The sequence below is a fragment of the Aedes aegypti genome, chromosome 2, assembly GCF_002204515.2.
Source record: "Aedes aegypti strain LVP_AGWG chromosome 2, AaegL5.0 Primary Assembly, whole genome shotgun sequence".
Lineage (NCBI taxonomy): Eukaryota > Metazoa > Arthropoda > Insecta > Diptera > Culicidae > Aedes > Aedes aegypti.
The window spans coordinates 398,880,260-398,893,634 of record NC_035108.1 but is presented as its reverse complement, the minus strand read 5'-3'; positions in this window follow the sequence as shown (position 1 = coordinate 398,893,634).

Here is a 13,375-nt window from a genome sequence, read left to right as displayed (position 1 = left end):
TTTTTGTCTAGAGGTGAAAAGTTTTTGGTAGAAAGTAGAAGTTTTTTTTTTAAATACGTCAACATTCATAATGTTGCACAATTCAAAAGATATTTTTAGTAATGTCAAAAATGTATGTATCTTGATGCCGACATTTGTAATGACGATCCATACAAAGTTTGTTTGAATATTACGAAACGAGCTCACCAGTTGGTAATCCCTCCTCAACTGAACACGAATATATTTTCGCACCACACAGCGCGAACAGCAAAACTTCTCGGCGTCTCGAAAACGAACCGTCTTGCGTACACACCGAGCTCGCTTGCTTGGTCTCTCGGATGAACGCCGCCCAGCAAATCGAAAACCGAGAGAAAAAAAACATTCCGGCGACGCACAAACTGAACACACTTGCTTGGGCCTTCGGAAGCACACTCTATTCACTTTCCATATGTGTTGATAAATGGCGAATATAAAAAATTAAACACAAAAAAGAGGTGCAAAGAAACATAACCGCCAGACAAAATAGTTGTTTTGAATAACTTTGAAATAAAAATCAAATTTCAGAGATATTATTGGTAGTATGTAACGTCTTCACATCGCGCACATCACAGAAAAACATCACATCTCGCGTAACAATTCTAAAGGGCCAATGATCAAATTGTAAACAAATCGGGTTTTGATACCATTCCCAACACCCACAAACTATGCAAACATTGTCAACATAATCATAAAACTTACCGTTATAAACTCGGTTTTCAAAACGGCCAATAACCACTTTTTTCCAAATCATTCATTGGCCCCCGCTCGAAAAGGCCAATGATTGGTTCTCGCTCCATCAAGAGGGCCTACAATCGGAAAATTTCGCAAACTGTCATTGGCCTTTGCAAGGTGAGAGGCCAATGACTCTCTCTTGCTCATTCATTGAAAACCGAAAAGGCCTAGCCTTGGGCCAAGCACGCTAATAAAATTCTATTTTGGCCAATAAAAAAGGCCCATGCCTTGATGAAAATCGAAAATGGGCCAAGCATTTAAACTCATCATTTTTTCCACATATTTGTCAGTTTTCAGAATAAAATCGATTATTAGCATGTAGTAATAGTAAATCGTCACCCAACTAGCAAGAAATCACATTGATTGATTTGAATACTGAAAAATAGGAATCGAAAATGTGGTGAATAATATTCAAATCGAATTTTCTCAGAGTCAACGATCTGAGGATTGGCCCTTTTGAATTGTTACGCGAGACATAATCATTCATTAGTTCAAAACAAGCCACAAAGGAGTTCACTAAAGGAGCGCTTACCCTATAACCCTTTGTTTTTATTCCAGTTCAGTGCTTTTGCCACATCTTTCACCATTCAGTGCTGTCTCAATCAGGCAGGGTGTATTAGTGACCGGTAGGAAGAGATTATTACTTCACGTACACTGTTGCGCATTGTTGTACTTCAGGTGCTCTGTCCTAAGAATATGTGTGTCTATACTTCCACGTTTGGCAACAGTAAATCACCCACTCAAATGGTGACACAAGCAAGTGAACAGAGTGAAAGAGCAGATAAGTCCCAGTCCCCTAATATCACCACACCAATGAAGCACAACATCCCTCCTCATACACACCCATCAGGCACAACATTTACATTTATACTCGCTCACCTACACACACGCACATTTCGTATGCGTTTTATCAATATCCCTCGCGCTCTGATCAGATTGCATTCAAACAGTTATGTGGCACTTGTGATGGTTCGCAAGAATCTGGTCCGTCACTAATACGTTGTTGCACTTGTTGACCCCGAATATGTATGAGTAGCACATATGAATGAAATTTTTACCGTTATTCGATGCGTCTTTTCAGATTGCGTGGCGATGAAACTCAAATAAACATCAGAACGATCTTACCTATGTCTCAATCTTTCACCTTCCATTTCAATGATCCTACCATTTATCATACCACCACTCTTCGGATGAAGGTTTCCATCTTGATCTTGATACTTCCTCACGGATATAAACCCACACACGTTCGCGTAAGTGTGAGTATCCTCGCCAGAGGGATGGCATCATAGTTTTTTAATATGGTATTTGACAGGTCTTGTTGTGCCTTCTTATCGGGAGCATAAATTTATACTCCAGTTGCAATTTTCACGCACACTCATATATTTGTTGAATGTTTACCATCCGTATAAGAGAAAATGGGACAAAATGCGCCAAACAAGACAAAAACTGCGCATAGCTGGTATGTGAGAATGTGCATTGAAAGTCTTCGGTTTTCTTAACAATTTTTATCCGCGTTAGCAATGGCATTTAGCCATCGATCCCGCGCATCGATATTGGTTGGAAACTTATGATGCGAAATGTTATCATCGTTATAATTGTTCTTCAGATTATGAAAATCGACACCACAAGAAGGAAAACAACACTTCATTGTGCTTTTCACGATGATAGAAATGCAACTTACTTTTATTTTAAACCGCGAGCTACGCTATGGCAATAATAACGAACAATATGCATAGATTTTGTGTGCCTAGGTTCGTTTTCCCACATTCGCACCAGCTGCATTGCTTATAGCGTAATAGTATTGGTGAGCGCTGCTTGCGTTCGATAAGAGGCAACAAAATATGGCCATCATATCGGCCCCCTGATCCTCGCTGATTCGTATCTCAATTGAGATACTGAAATGTTGCTGTACTCCACCGCTCCGCACAGTTTTAAAAACAAAAATGGCTGTCTCTGGGGCGAAGTTTCATATACGAGTAAACACTTTACACTTTTTGCCACGAATATTTCGAATTTTAACAATTCTCCACTTAATCTAATGTGGGCCATATTGGGCATCCACTTAATCACTTTCACCACATTAAAATGCGCGTACATTCGGTGAAAATAGATTAATTTTCTCCATTGTACCGAAGATACTCCACCGGCGAGGCCGTGCTGCCAGCTTTTCTATTAATCCCTAATTTTTTATATACAGAAAAAAGTTTGAATTACATAATTCACGTTAGCTGTACATAACAATGAAGTTGACTTTTGGTTTTTCTGTATCCACTTACCTCACGGTACCTTAATGAAAAACTTTTCAAAAGCTTTAGTACTGCTATAATCGAAAAAGAGCGAGAGGGGAGAGAATGTTTAATTGTTACAAAGGTCCTCTTGAAAAGTTTTGCGAGATTTCATTTCGTTAATATCGAAGTCCGCGTATCGTTTCGTTTCCAACCAGAAAAAAACAACATCGACATGAGAAAAAATCCATATCGCATACCCTTAGCTGTGTACGGGCCTGAATGGAGGCTTGAAACAAGAGAAATATGCCGAAACCTGTCCAACGGCTTTTGTGGCGGAATTTTCCGATGAGCGTCAATCAGGCGGAAAGTGTAATAATTTTACAATTAATTCGATTTAACTGTTTTGTCATATAAGCTTTAAATGCGCTCGATCGCTTACCTAATCCATATTGCAAACAATTAAAGCTATGAACAAATGTTTGGGAACATTCCAGCTTTCTGTACACATTGGAAAAGGGGATTTAAATTGTCTGGGTCAAAAGGTTTCCGATTTCAATGGAATTAAGTCAAGAGGTGAAGATTGTAGCGGCAAACTAGCAGTTTTTTTTTTCACCAAAATCATGCTTCGAATGGTGTGTTTGAATCTCACTGTTTGAGGATTTTTTGGCCTCGATAAGTCATTTTATGAGACGTTTCGAATCATATGGTTTCCGTTTGTTTACCAGCTTTGAAAGTTTCTGGCGGGCCGATTTATTTACGGTTCTTCTAGCGCTACATTTGGAAGGAGCTTATTCATCAATGGCGCTGGTGGCAATGCCACAAAGTTTTTAATTTTCGCATGTAAAATTGAAATCAGCAGGCAGGGAAGATATTTTTCATCTACTGCTAACATAATACATGCAAACCAGGTAGAAACATGCGCTGAAAGAGACGGGGACGTCATCGCCAACAAAAATGTGACCAGCGCCATTCAGATATTATGCTAGTTTTTTGAACAACAACAATGAGCGGCCCGCCAGAAAACGTCATTCGAACGTCTCGTAAAATGGCTTATTTTCCAGAGATAAAAAACAGGAGTGCCCAATACTCTTAGCGGGTGTGAACCACTTTGCTTAAAGATGTCGCGCATGAAGACGATTAGCTTAGATGACGTTTCGCATAATGCAGTTTTATATACGAGCAGGTAGCAGCAAAATGTGCTCTGCGTTGAAAATTTGATCGATTAATCACATCTAACGTGTGGCCATTCGATCAAGTTTTCAGCACAAACAAAGGTTTGGATTTACAGAATATTGTTCTAAAGAAATATTGGAGTGGCTTCATTTCATTTTCATGCTAAACGCATCTTATAGTCATGCATCCGCAGATATTAGCTTTTAAAACGGTCAAACTGAGTTACAACTGGTCGTCATTTGCTAGAAATTTGATGACATAGGGAGACTTACGGCTTCGGCACCATTCGACTATTATCGGCAACCAAATTTCAAACGCCAAATTCACAGTATTATTCTATAAAAACACGTCAATGAAAACATTCAGATGATTCTTTGTTCTGTCCGCTTCCCACTGACGAGATTTCCGAGACTGAACAGACAATACCGCCAGATTTGTCATCAATTCAAATGAACACGCCTCAAAATGCGACTGATTTAGAGCTGCCGAAGTGATTCACCAGCAGTTCTTATGAGAAAGTTGCCGAACAGAATGAGGCTGCCGACAATAGTCACACTGACAAGAGATATTCGCAGCGCTGTAACAACGTTTCCAAAAGCATTTTAACAAGTCTGTAGGTGTGAATCGATAGAGGATTGAGCAACGCATTAATGTAAACAGAAAAACACGGAATTTATCTGCTGATGTCCGAGAATATTACAAAAGAAGCGCGGCATCGGCTTAGACTGCCGAGAATACGTAAGTTCCCCTATCTATTCTGTGAAATATTTCAACAAAATCTTTATCTGAAATCAAGAGTTCGGAATATGAGTCTGTTCGGAATTTGAGGTAGTTCGAAATGGTTGTATTGTAGATTGGACATATATTTTTTGATAAAAACAACATGCGCTATTTCGTGGTGAAGCCTCAAGTTTAGTCGATGTGCCGAATTTCAGCTATTTATCTTATTAGAAACTATATAAATAATAAAATTTCCGCAAAAAAAATGGTGTTGGCTTGCACCAGTAGTTGCCGTTGTGTTCCAGTAGTGGATCAACTGATGGAAGCAGTTTTCCTTAGGCGCGGTCCATTTATTACGTAACGCTAAAATTGGATTTTTTGACCCCCTCCCCCCCTCCGTAACGCTTTTTGTATGAAAATTTTTAAATTTTTGTACGAGCCGTAACGCTTGAGCCTACTCCCCCCCTCCCCCCAGAGCGTTACGTAATTTGTGAATGCCGCCTTACATAAAAACGAAGAAATGTCCGAGACATAATCTTTATTCTTTATTTGAAAGATTTTAGTTGTTGTTCCGAGGAAAAATGTTAAATATGTAAATATAAACTATTTTGTTTGAAAATTCTTGCATTATTACCGAACGGCTACTACTAGAGCACTAGCGTCCAGTAGTTACGCTAGTGCTCTACTACACGTTTACTAATAGTCGCTCAAGCGATTTTATGCACAAAAAATAATTTCATCGCTCTTTTTTATTTTTTCCTTATAGTTGTGTTTGGAATCTTTCGATTGAAGCCAAAAGATCTTTTTGAGACTTTTCGTTGTTATATTGTTTTGCTTGGGGCATCCACTATTGGCACCGGCACTCTACTTGTTTTGAAAACATGAAGTATATGTGAATAACATAAATTGTGGTAAAATAATTAGTAAAGATTTTGATTTCGGTTCCCACCAAAGTAAACTCACACTGTAATTTTTTTACACTGTTCTACTGAACGTTGTTTGTAGTATGTCCACGGTATAATCTATGCAGTCTTTGACCGAAGCCGGTGTACATTGACTTTATATCAACTTCTATGTAAATTATGTGAATTTCACTCATCGTTTACGGGAGTCAAGTAGTGATAGCTGCAACTTGAAAATCTCGTTAAAGAAACGTGTATTTTTGATGTTTAAACTTTCTGATGCAATAAAATCTACATTAGGGTTGTTCATAAATCACCGCCGAACCTTGTACCATATTCGGCCCTGCGTTTATCTATTTTATTTTATTTTTACTTTCTTGGATTGATCATTGTTGTTACTGGGTACATACCTTTCTTTGATTAAATATACTTCTATTTTAACAAATCACACTCATGTTTGTTTCATGAGCGACTTCAATTTCATGCCTCACAATCTTAAGCTTAGCTATCATGATGGAAAACTTGTTTCTGTCGTTGAAGAAAGAACATCACTACATCAAACCCTTCTCTGTGTATCATAATGGTCCATAAGTGCGACTTTTCCAGCAAAAACTCATTTCACACCTGCATTTTCCGTTTCCCATCACATTCATTGCCCTGTCACAAGCACGCGTGAAACGTCCCGAGGAGGAACAAATAACTCCCCAATAACTTATGCATACCATTTGTTGGTATCATACCAAAATTAGGTATTTTTCAGTTGTCAATACCTCAATTTGGTATTATAATCGTATTGAAAAAAATCTATAAAACAATTAAAAATACTTCATTGAGGTATTAAACAGCTATTGAGGTCTGCTGGAGGTATTGAACTACAATTGAAAAATTTCATTTTTATATGAAAATCCATCAAGTATTATTGAGGTATTACAATACCTAATCTAGTTATCAGTTTGGTGTTCGTAGAATATGCTTGAGATATTATTTGAGGTATTTTACCTCTTATGCAGGGCTAATTCATACCTCATTTAGGTATTAAGTATTGGAAATTATCTGGTATGGAATACCTCAATTTGGTATTCAGTAGTTATTTTCTTCTGCTCGGGGTATGGAATTTTCACCGTCCGCTTTTGTTCTTGTCCCTCTTCCGTATATACGGGGAGAGTATTCGCGGAGCTCCACCGTCAGTTCCTATTCCGGAGACGTACGTAACATTTTCTCAAAGCTTTGCTCGGACGGATTTCGCGAACAGCTCAGTAGATTCATACATATATCGCATCACATCTAAGCGTATCATAAAAAGTAAACGCAACTACAGGGCAATCAAATGCAACAACAATCAAGTCGTGCAAACAGTGGTGCATTTTATGAGCCCTCAAGATCTCGTACTGATCCGTTCCAGACGAGGGCCAATATGAACGAACACACAACATTATGATCGCGACGAAAGACCAAACACTTGATATGCGGCTTGGCGTTGTTAAGTGCAACTCTAGACTACAGTGCAGATTGAGATAGTAGCTATTTGATGAGGGAAGTGTGCGGTTTGTTTATAGATGCTTAGGAAGCTATAAATGATGCTCCGGAAAGTTGCGCCAAGATTGATGCCAGAGGAAGAGTTTGATCTGATGAGGATAGAATCGGCGGTTGTTTTCGTTCGACATGATGTATTGTGTGAAATGGATTCATTATGGTTGGTTTATGTGAGATTTATGCTGGAGATGGATATTTCACGCGAGTGAATGGTGTGTAGGTGTTTAGTAATTAGTGCTCATAAAACTTTAAGGATTCTCTGCTCAAGTACGTCCATTATACAAAGCAAATCTTACATGAAATGAATTCTAATTAATTGGTCAGATGAAATTAAGTGTCTAGGGCTCATGCTCGATAAAAATTTAACTTTTAAAAAATGACATTGAGGGCATTCAAGCCAAAAGTAACATAAATAAAAAATGTCTGTATCCCACTTATTACCAGAAAATCAGAACTTTGCCTGAATAACAAGCTTTAGATCTTCAAACAAATTGTCAGGCCAGCCATGTTGTATGCTGTACCAATATGGACTAGCTGCTTTAACCCTCTGAAGAAAGCAAACATTCTAAAACCCTCACCGCTCAGCGAATTCTTAATGGATTCAATTGATTTTTTGTCAGTATACTGGCACATATATCTAGTTTCTAGAAGTGGACAGAGGAACGCGGAAATATTTCCGTAGCCAGAGTTATTCCAGCAGGTCACTGGGTCAGGTCGGGTGAAAAGGGTACTGTGCGTTTGTGCCCCTGGAGGTAGACAAATTTAAAGTTACAGATAATTTCCGGAATCGGCTATAATGTGGTCACTATATGACGGAATTTAAAAAAAAAATACATCAGTAAACCTTTTGAGAAACGATTGAATTGAATAACTATGAGTTTTACATTTGATTGATCCTACAAATGACCATTTTCAAGTCCCGGGATGCCTCAAACTTACGATACAGTGGCCAATTTGTATTTGAACATCTGTGCCAAGCTTATGGGAACGCTTTTTAGTGAACAATTATGTTTGTACTTTTCGAGAATTGAAACGGTTTAGTATCCAACAAATCTATAGCTGGTTCTTCCGGGCACTACGTCTGAATGGCCACATACGGTATATTTTAAACGGTGCAAAAATCTATATTTATAATGTTGAATAATTGCAAATAAATAAAGGTTTGACCCAGTGACCTGCCAGAATAACTCGGGCCAGAGGAATATTTCCGAGTTCCTCTGGCCATTTCTAGAAACTAAATATATGGACCAGTAAACTGGCAAAAAATCATTTGAATCCGCTAAGAATTTGCTGAGCGGTGAGGGTTTTAGTATTTTTGCTTTCACTCAGGCCTATACGGATTAATACGAGGAAGTAAAAATTCTAAACTGCTACGGCAAAGGAAATGTAAATAAAAGCTTAACGAAATTTATAAAATTAAGATGATTGTGTTGTCTAACACAGAACACCTGGATATAAGAAATGTGAATGTAATGTTTGAAATGATCTAGTAGAGGAATTAAAAAAAACTTTTCTTGCCTACTACAGTTAACTCTCCCTTACTCGATATTCCGTATCTCGATATCGAGTTAGAGAACCATAGTCAAATTTGGTGGCTATGGTCCCTTGGATGCACTGGTTTTGTGTTCTGTAAGTCGATACCTCCCTAACTCGATAGTCCCTTCAATATCGAGTAAGGGAGAGATGACTGATTACCTCAATAGGTACATTATATGATAGACATTGGCAGAAATTAACACAATGCCGTAATTTTGTGTTATTAATAATAACACAACAAATAAATCAGCACGAAAATGTTGTAATCGCGAAGCAACGACTAGAGAATTATTTTTGATGAAAACTAATTGATGATTATCCGACATATCACCGAATAGGGTAACCAATATATTTTGGACCCCTATATATTTTGAACCCCCTGGACCATTTTCCTGCAAATTTACCAGTTTAAATCGAAAGACCAACTCAATTCGCATGCCATTTAGAAAGAAAGGACTATTCCGCACTTGCATCAACCGTTTGTACATAGAAAATGTGTTTATTTCATCTGGAATTAATTTCATTTAATCGGTTCATCTATGCAACCGTTACAACACGTTACACACAGAAATTGAAGCCATCAGGAATTTTTCAAATGTAAACAAAAACTTTTTTCAAATATCCGAGTTAAAAGCGTAGAATTTCTTCGGTTTTCCATTGTCAATCGATTGATTAGACCAGTGGTCACCAAACTGCGGCCCGCGGGCCTCATGCGGCCCTCAGCAAGGTTTTGTGCGGCCCGCGGAGTGATTTTGAATACTGGAATAGTGCGGCCCGCATGTTTTGATTTCAGAAGTTGAAAATTTATCTTTTGTAATATTTCGCAAGCATTTTTCTGTAGTGGGCTATTCGATAGTTCTTCAGATTTAAGTTTTCAATGTTCCAGTAGCGCATTTTTAAAGTTCAAGAAAGAAAATGTTTTTTTCCAAATATTTCTATTGCAATTCCTAAATTACGCTGAAGTTTTTGTTTTTATGTGACTAAGGTTTTTTTAATATAATTTTAATTATTTTACGATTATTTCATTAAAAAAATATTAGGGGGAGATCCCCCAGTGCCGGACAGCACCCAATACCGGACAAAGCCGAAACATTGAGAAATCATGGTCCAATCAAGATGGTGTATTAGTAGAAAAGAAAGCTATTATGTAGACTAATGATTGCATAGAATAACACATCCTTGAAATATGCATGCCTTTTTAAAAAAGTAGAAAAGTTTGAAAATCTTTAAAAAATTGACGTATCCACTTAATTTTGAGCCTATTTAGTAAATATTTTGAATATGAAAAAATACTTTGGATCCCGCAAGCATGATCGAACATAATCCTAATTTGATAGTATGAATGTATTTTGTACCTTAATTGAACTAAATATGGACAAATTACAATTTTGGTTAAGCACCTCCTGTCCCTCAGTTTCGGACAGCTTGATTTGTTATATGATATCTTTGTAATTATTGCATCAGTGTCTCAGAATACTTTCATTTTTCATGGGTTCCGTCGATCATGGTATCAAATATGCAATAAAATTAAGAATAATGAACATTCATAACAACATCGTAAAATGTGCTATTTTTCATCATATATGAAAGAGGTTTTTGATAGGCATCTTGCAAACTAAGAAAAACTCAAATTATTCTTGTAAATGTAGCAAATGCATTGAATTGGTAATTCTAAACTATTCCTATAGTGTACACATTCGATGATGTTCAAATTTACAGAATTGGAGGCATTTCCAGATCTTGTCCGGTATTGGGTGCCACCTTTCGAGATCGATCAATTTGGTACTAAAACTCATCATCAAAATACAATATCAAAATTCATATTTATATTTTCAAATTTATTTTTGTACACTATAAAAATGATAATATTTATCATAAATGGGTAACACGAGCCCATAAAATCAATATTTTTCGAAACATGAATTTAGTGGCTTAAGTGTCCGGTACTGGGGGATCTCCCCCTACCACCGTCTTCAGTCAAAGGCGCACAGACTGGACGATCACTAGCAACGGACAATACGTAATACCCAGTATCCCAGTGATGAGTTTTTCGTTTGCCAAAAAGTTTCCACCGACTGGAGTGGGAATCGAACCCACATCTCGTGGCACAATATGTACGCCTAAATGACAGACGCCACTGACCCCACGGCCACGAAGCCCTTAATCTTTTATCACTTTATTTCTTGAAACAGTACTGGATTGTTAATGATCATGATGTTTCACTTCCGGAAATTCTATAATTCTTTCCATTTATCTTTGCACGAGAATGAATTTAAGTTTGGCATTTATCTTTGCATGAGAATACAGGGACATCGATGTTCTTAGGAAAGAATATCGCTAGTAACTGTAGAACACAATAGAAGTACATATTCCAGAAGTCCCTTGTCGACCCCTAAGACAAGATGTGATATCTGGTTTCTTGTTAGTTTACTTCTTCTCTTGGATGATCTTTGTGTTTCCAGAAAACTGGTGCACATAAATGAAAATTTAAATGGAGACAGGAAAAAGCTGAGCTGAGCTCAGTGAGCACAAACGATGCTAAAATTACCCTACTATAATCATTGCTAGTAACGTTGTTTGGTGGACTAATCAGAAGCTGGTCCGTTTTGGCACGAAATTCATTCAAGAGTTGTCGAGTCTCGTCTTGAGGTTGACCCATTCGAATTGAGTAACAACTGGCGAAAAACTCGACTGACTGAGTTGTGCCGAGTGATTTTTTTGGTCGACAATAACTATAGTCGAGTCGTTTTGATCGGACTTATGAAATAGATATCCTTTACACCTAGTGGCCCGCGACGTGTTGTAAGTATACAGCGGTGACCCGCACAACCAGTTAGGCTGAGCACCACTAGATTAGACTATGGGCAAGCATATTTTACAACTAGTGTCGTGGACTTTGTCGCCAAATGATAAAAAAAAATGCCGGGGTCCAAAATATATCTTTTGAGGGTCCAAAATGTATTGGTAATGAAAAACAGTGCTTCACAATTCAATTATTTTCGACGTTTTTTGAACCCTACATGACCGTATGGGCATTTTTATCTCGTAAAGGAAGTTTTTCTCTACATTTTGGTATGTTCTTTGACTTAGTTACGCTGTTCAATTAATTAATTTGTACAAAAAACTAAAATCGCTTCCAAATCACAACCGTTACCCTACCGTTACCCCGAGGTTTTATTTCACGAAAGTAAGTGGATACGAGTAACTGACACTGAAAAAGGCAACAAGTCGTAGTCGAAATACGTGTATCTGTCAAAGACCAGAAATTGGGGCGGAGTTAAACAGTACAAGGTGCTCAAACCTGCAATTTAATTTCTCATCTAACGGCAGCTAAGGATAAAATAACCTTTTTTTTTCTATGAGAAGAACTTTTAAATATGACGTTTAGAGGTTGCCCCTAAAAGATTTGTGAAAAAATCCGATTTTGGTAAGTGATATCGATCAAATATTCACTGACAACCATTATTATTACTTTTTTAGCAGATCCCTCGGGGTTCAAACTATCTGGGAAAAATATTTCAATGCATGCACGAAAATTTTGCGCACTGTTTTATAAACCATGGTTATCACCATGCTTATTTCAATAATTTTTGTTTTATATCATAAAAAGTGGATATCAAACTTAACGCTAGTGATTAGTGTTTGATCCTTCGACCTTGACGCTTGCTCCTGCGGGGGCGGGTGATGAGAGCAGGATCAAACTTGTCGCGCGTCGTTCGCTCAGAGAAACGAAAAAGCGCCGCGGATCGTTAGTAGTGTTTGATCTATTGAACGCGTCGCTTGCTCTTGCGAGGGCGAGTGACGAACACTTGTTCGGTGTACAATGCGATTATCGAATAATTTCGCGAATCCGGTAAGGCGTGATTATATCACGGATCGCATCACCAAACATTGGTGACTCCCAGATCTCTACCTTATCCCACTAACCCAATATCCTTTCCATGACAACCGTGGAGATGCAGAGGTGATCTCGGTCTCTAGTAGCAACGGTAGTTACACTAACATTCCTTTCCTTCCCCGATGACCGTAAGGACGTGGCCGGCGCCATTTTTGACTTATAAAATTTGAGTTCTCGATTTGTGCACATTGAAGAATGGAAAGCTAATCCCAAGCCCCATTCATTAATTCCCTGTGGAACTTCGATTGTTCTGGTCAATCACGGAGTAGGAACTACGTATTGTACGGTCATCTATGCTTATGCATATGCTTATAAAAAGTGGATATCAAACTTAACGCTAGTATTAGTCTTCAGCTATTAAAAGATAAAAAAATTCATAAACTTTCATAAATCTTTTATTTCTAAAACATATTCATTAAAGTTATCCAAATGTTAGTATTCTCTCAACAGTTATCTAATGTTCTAATATTTTTGTCGTACAGCTTGCTTTGAGACGGTTTTTATTGTTAAATTTTGCTGGCAGCACTGTTATTGAGTAATTCAATGCTTTATTCAAGTTTATGCAATCAGCAACTATGTTGACAATGAATTTAAATTTAAAGAACAGCAATTAATTTGTCACATATGCCAATTAA